This window comes from Trachurus trachurus, assembly GCF_905171665.1.
Source record: "Trachurus trachurus genome assembly, chromosome: 7".
NCBI classification, from domain to species: Eukaryota; Metazoa; Chordata; class Actinopteri; order Carangiformes; family Carangidae; genus Trachurus; species Trachurus trachurus.
In genome coordinates, this window is record NC_139901.1 from 25,271,420 (window position 1) to 25,278,622 (window position 7,203).

The window sequence follows — 7,203 nt, forward strand, 5'->3', positions numbered from 1 at the left end:
GGCCTGGCCCCGGCCAGGAGATGCACCTTCACTTTCACATTAGTTAAGAAGAGGGGACGGCTACATCCAGCAGAGCACAGACCCGGCTCTGAGCTGACTACATGAAACTGTGTCAGTGAATCATGAAATCCTAAAGCTGGTAAAACAAGTTTCAAAAGGACCACGTTAATATTTCAAGACTATTCTCAGTTTCATTGATCTGTATGTAGACTAATTTCATAAAAAGTTATTTTTGGCAAGCCCACAACTCTTGGTAGATGCTTTATATAGAAAGACTTACCACATTATTTACTGAAAACACATGTGAAATCTCCTCAGCATGGGACTAATAAAGGGATATCCTATGTTATTCTGTTAAATTCATTCAAAGAAAACTGGAAATCTGCTACAGACCAACTAAATTGTTGTCTTCATCCAATGAGCTACAACTATTTTGTAGGTTTTAGTACTTAAAAATGAACTCCTTGAGATCCATAGTTTTGTTTCATGGTCATAGGTCACACTGAACTATCTATAAAGGAAAGACTATAACTAAAACTATGACTGTTTTTCAGTCATAAAACATTTGCAACATTTTATACATAATTATTATTGTGTCATTTACTCATTCAGTTGGATTAAAGGTGTAAATAGTTTACCTCAAATTGCTGTTCTCAATCTATGAATGAAAGATTTGGACTATTCAGATTTACCTGACTGTTAGAGACATTTGGAAAGTATTCTTCATATGGGACGATAAACTGTTTGTGAGGAGACAAAAGTAGAAGCAGAAGTTTCCAGATTAATGAATGGTTAAAACTCTGGGAATTCAACAGTGGGTCAGCGGGGTTGTTTGTTTCGGTCTAGTCCATTGGATTATGGATTAATCTGCGGACTTTAGGTAACCTGAAAGTGTTGAGCTGACCAGGTCAACTGTGCAGTTATGTCATGCTCAACTTTACACTCAAACTTTTGTGAGAAGTTTGTCTGTTTGGACAAAGACCATTGACAAGAGGTTGTGAGTTCCAGTTAAAAGGACAATTGTATAGTGCGGTTTGCAGAAGGAAGAAATTTCCCTTGAAACAGAAAATCACATGAGTTGAATTCACCTACTTATTCCTGCCATGTCTCTATATCACTCGCCCATATTCATTTAACTAGTGCAGTCGGTCTGTGACAGGATTTATTTACCTTCATAGCATAACATTCCTGACAAAATAGCAGACATATGGCAGAATTATCTATTGTGAAGCGGAGCCAAAAGCATGGTGAAACGTCTGTGTGATCTTTATCATGTACCTCCAGTAGATAGGGCCAGGTGAGTGAGTTTGAAAGGGGGTCTTTGTCATGAGGAGAGGCACAGTAATTCGAGGGTCACGACCTTCTAGACAGCCCCCCTCATTCCACATAGAGGAAAGAAAGATTTTCAAACCGCCATCTTAGCTCTTCCTAGTCTGCCAGGGTCTATGAGTTGTTTCGTATTGGAATTAGTTTGAAGAAAACTAAAGAAATCTTTTGCTGTCCCATGATATGACAATAAAATCCATTCATCATATCTCAGGACAAGATAGTAGATTATAAATAAAACAGATCCTGGTTCAGCAGGACGTCCTGGTTTGAGTAATCTCAAGTTTAACAGGAGTGATGATGCCAACAAGTCCAGCAACAAAAACACTTCAGGAATTTAAACAGCCTGTTTACCAGCTGAATCAATAATGTGTGTTCGTAGTACAATAGGAGGCGTACACACACACACACACACACACACACACACACACACACACACACACACACACACACACACACACACACATAGGGCCATTCAGTGTGAACACCCTGTGCAGTTTGCTGTGTCAGGTCAAGTAATTGTTGCTGTGTCACATAAAGAAAGATGAAGTGGCAGTTCTGTTGGAAGGGGACACGCAGTGTAGTTATATCACAGCTGTTAACGCTGGCTCATCAGTGTGGATGCAGAGTGGGCCTATTGCGTGGTATAATTACATGCAAGAAAGTCAAAAGATAAGACTGCAATGAGAGAAAACAGATCTACTGAGGTTGTACCATCTCCAAACTCGAACACTGAGAGCTGCGGAGCAATATCAGTCGACATCCATTCATTCATCTACGTATCTTGTCTTTTTTTAAGACTTGAACACCGGTGCAGCTTCGACCGATGTACATACACAGCGTGAATACAGAGTCCACTTCAGCACAGCTCTCCTCTCCCTCCACACATCCTCTTTTCTCCGCTGCTCTGACTGTACGCTGCCTTCTGCCGTCTCGCTGCTTGCACACACAATAGGCCTCTGTGTGCACGCCGGCCCACGGAATGCTGCGAGATGGCAGAGCAGTGGGATAGCTGCATGGTGAGGATGGGGGTTGGTGGGCGAGGAAGGGTGTGGAAGCTCGGAGGATGAAGGAGGAGGAGGAGGGGGGTGAGGGGAGGGGGGAGTGTTGGTTTGAGGCTGAGAAGGTAGGAAGGGAAAGAGATGGCAGTGACGGAAGAAGGAGGAGGGTGGTGGTGGTGGGGGGGGGGCTGGCTGATCTTTTCACAACTGTACCGGCGCACAGAGGCTCCAGGGGTCTAGAGGGTGTCTAGGTTTCGGCAACAAGTGACCGCAGTGGAGGGGGGTGGGCGGGAGGGGGGCTGTGCTCCTCTGTGTACACACACACACACACACACACACACACACACACACACACACACACACACACACACACACACACACACACAAGCTGGTGACAGGAGGGGAGTCGGCAGCACCGAACCTGGGGGTCTAGGGGGAGAGGAGACGACAGACAAGCCGAGCCGAGCCCCCGAGGGTGGACAGAGCATTTCACAATGTATCCTGTCCCTTGTGTGGTTTGGTTTGGTTTGGTTTGGTTTAGTTTAGTTTAGTCTGGTTTGGTTTAGCTTATTAAGACCCCCATTCGCTGCAGCAAAACCACAGCTATTCTCTTCCTGGGGTCCGAAAGAATTATATGTACAATAAGAAAACATCAAAACAAAACAATAAAACAACAATCTTGATATACACATTCTGCGACACTATATAATATAACTTGGTTTGGTTTAGTTCGGTTCGGTTTATTAAGATCCCCATTAGCTGCAGCAAAACCACAGCTTTTCTTCCTGGGGTCCAACTGAATTATATGTACAATAAGAAAACATCAAAAACACCAGAAACATTATAAAAGCAAAACAAAACATGAAACAAGGTGAGCTTTAGACTTCCTCACATCTTGATATACACATTTTGAGACACTATATCGTATAATTTGGTTTAGCTTAGTTTAGTTTAGTCTGGTTTGGTTTAGTTTATTATGTAAGATCCCCATTAGCTGCAGCAAAACCACAGCTATTCTTCCTGAGGTCCAGCAGAATTATATGTAGGCTACAATAAGAAAACATCAAAACAGAAACATTATAAAAGCGAAACAAAACATGAAAAAAAGGTGAGCTTTAGACTTCCTCACATCTTGATATACACTATATCATATAACCTTGTGCATTATCCTTACTCACTTACCAATCAATATCACACCCATAGTGTATAAAACTTGACTGGCGTAGATGTTTGTTGTAATTAACCACAAGAGACAAATAAGAAAAGAGAAAAGAGCTGATTTAAAGACATGAAGCCAAGTTTTTTATTTTTCTGAAACACGACTACTAAATAGCCCCATGAGGATGAGGATGTAATGCTCGTCGCAAAATTTGAAAAGCAAGTTAGCCATTGGATTTTTTTTTCTTTTCATGCACAAAATGTAAAATTTCCAAAGGAAGATCCATGTTTTTACCTAAAATAAACCAGCTCTCTGAACTGTGGCCATGTTGGGACATCTCAGACTCGGGTTGTCTCCGCGGCCTCAGACTTGGCTCAACTTCCATCAGTTCAAGCTGTTCTTTGTCAGCTTCCTGCAGACTACGTCAGCCTGAGCTCTACTTACTCTCAGCTGAGCCCTTGGCGCATCATTAGCATACTCTCATACACCACCTGTTAGATGGTGTGTATGTGCACGTGTAGTTCAAGTGTATCTGATGAGGAGATCTTTGATATACTGTGTAGCTAATAGCTGCACATAAGACTTATTGTTAACATGATGATGAAGTATGTTTTATCTCAGGTCCAACAGAGGTCAAAGAACTGGTGTCAGAGATTCAGTCAATAGTTTTTTTTAGCGGTAGGACTCATCTTCTGGGGACCATGAACGTCCACAGGAGTTAAAATCTGTGCAGTTTGTAGAATAGTTGAACACATTTCACTCTGGATCGACAACACACTGCATAGTTAAAACGACTTTCTTCTCTTGTAGACAGGCCAGGTGGAAAACAACTAATTAGAAAGTTCAATATGTGACATGATTAATTTAAACTGGAGTGAAATAACATTGGCCTATTCTCGCTCTCGCTCAGAATAAAAGGTGACAGGCATTTTAGGTGACATCACCCTATGGGCTGCAAATGAAAATTTTGCTTAATTGATAAGGAAAAGAGTAGAGCTGTCATGTCGCCAGTCAGAGCTGCAAATTGAATGACTATTCAGTCGACGTTGAAAGAGTTTGTGGTCACTGCAGCTCAGTAAAGAAATGCTTTCAGGGAATTTGTCCAGAATTAGTCCAGATCCGATGAATGACACCACAAATCAGCTTTGGGTGAATAGTGACCACAAACTTCAACCTACATCTGGACATAAGTGTAAATTAGACTTGACAAAATCTTAACTTAAACTGTGTCATAGACTTTTGAATGAAGTTAGATAGATAGATAGATAGATAGATAGATAGATAGATAGATAGATAGATAGATAGATAGATAGATAGATAGATAGATAGATAGATAGATAGATAGATAGGATAGATAGATAGATAGATAGATAGATAGATAGATAGATAGATAGATAGATAGATAGATAGATAGATAGATAGATAGATAGATAGATAGATAGATAGATAGATATTTCTCTCTCTTTCTCTGTGTGTGTGTGTGTGTCTGTCACTTTGAGTGTGTGTGAGGAGGTTGAATTCCTTTCACTCTGGGTGGCACATGGATAATGACTCTTATCCTTTGATTCGAGAGCGACATTAAACGATGCATTAAATCCCTAAAAGCATTTAACAAGGAGCTTTGTTTCATGCACCGTTCATATTTCATGCCTTCACTTCATATCTTAAAATGATTACCATGCAGGCGGTCTCAACATTTGAAGGTGAACAGCGACAGTTTGGGGCTTTAGTTATAACTTGAAATGGGTCAAATCAAACTGTTTTTGACAGTTCAGTCCAACATGTGTGTGGCTGCCTGAGTGGAGTATGTCTGAGGCCCAGAGGGGGTTTGTGTGATTTAGAAAAATAAGCAGTGGCATCCTTATGAAAATGGTCGTGTTATTGCTGTAATGTGGCCAAAATAGGGTGATAAAGATAATATAAGTGAAGTGTTTTTCAACGAATACATCTCTTTATGTTACCATATTCATTACAATGAAATTACAGATATAACTCAGGCTTTTCACACTTGTTTTATGATCTCAGAGTCTAATATTTTGTCCGATTAACACACTGTCCCAATCATATTTCAACAGGTACTACCCCCTTTCCTTCCTTAAGACCCCAAAACTGGCTGTCCAAAGTGGCCTCTAAGCCAGGGCTTTATCCAGACCTCCAGATTACTGAGCCTGAATCAAAGCACCAGACCCGGTATGTTTCTTTTCCTGTGTGAGGTGGAGGGGGGAAGAGGTTAAGTTTGTGCAGGCTTGGTGAGTGCAGTGAGGGGGGCTTTCTCACACAAGATGGAGGGATGAAGGGACAAAGGTGGCATTCATTGGCCCAGGAATGGAAAACATTTTCTCCTGAAAACAGAGAAGCTACAACCGGCAGAGGTATAGCGCAGAGAGGCCATGGGTTAGCATGCACCCCTTTGGAGAAGTCACATGCCTAGAAAATGCAGAGAGGAGACCACCAGAACCCAATGAGGCCTTGTTTATTTGGTAATGGAGATAATATCGTGTCACCGTGTAGGCGTCTGCTCAGAAAGTGACACTGCACAGTCGTGTAGAAAAGCGTGCAAAAAAGGGTAGAATGTGAATGTGTAGCATGTGTGCTGTGAAACCCAACATGGGTGTGGTGGGTTATCATCAGGATATGTGACCATATCCTGAATCATTTAAATTCCCATTGTAAGCAGAGTAGCAGGGGGAAACAAAACACAGCTCAAAGGATAGATAGATAAATAGCAAATGATTCATCTTTCTCGCACGTTTTAAAACGCTCCATCACAGCCAGTCACTGTCTTCCACTGTGCTCTCACACAACATCAAAGACCAGGAAGCTGGGGCCTCAAACTAAAAAGAAAAAGAAAAAAATTCACAAATGATACAATAAAGTGCGTTTGAAGCACCAGGAAACCTGCCCCCAAAAAGAAACCCTCTGGAGAGGAAGGATCTCAGGCACATGATGACTGTGATGTGTCTTCTCAACTAAACAACAGGGAGTCCGTGGACAGAGATTGATCCGAGTTAGAGTCAGAGTGTCCTGGAGTGAGTGTGCCACCTAGAGGCCGAGGCAGTAACGCTTCAAGCCCGTCAGTGTCCGAAACTCACCATGGGGTGTCGCCATCTCACAGCAGTATGAGTGATCCTGAGTGGCACAAACCTATCACCTTTATTTACCCGACAAGACATTAACACAACTAATTCAACCACTAATACTTGTCCATGTTTTGATTTAATTACCAACAGATTAAATCTAACTAATGACACCTTCTTCAGTGAGAAGTTCACCATGACTCAGGTTGTGTTACAATCAGCTGACTTCCCAAGTGAATGTCACACTGGCCACAGATATTTGAGATGCAGCACTTGAAATATAGGCCATGTGTAGATGTATATTTATATTCTGACTCAGAGCTTATGGTAAAAATCTGTCCTCTTATTATAAAAACACTCATCATAATTAACAGTAATAATGATAATAGCAGCATGATGATGATCATATAGTTTTTGATAATCATTAAAAACATTGCAGCATGCATAAAAGCTGTAAAAAACAAAAAGATAGACACATTAATTATCTAAATATGTATAGATATGAACCCCAACATGCTCTGTTAATCAGCAGTGGACGGTCATACCTGGTTGGCTGAGTCAAACAGCAGCTGGTTTCAGTAGCTGGTTGTTGACCCCTCGGTCTGAGCCAACATGCTGCCTGTGTCACAGCCCCGCCCCC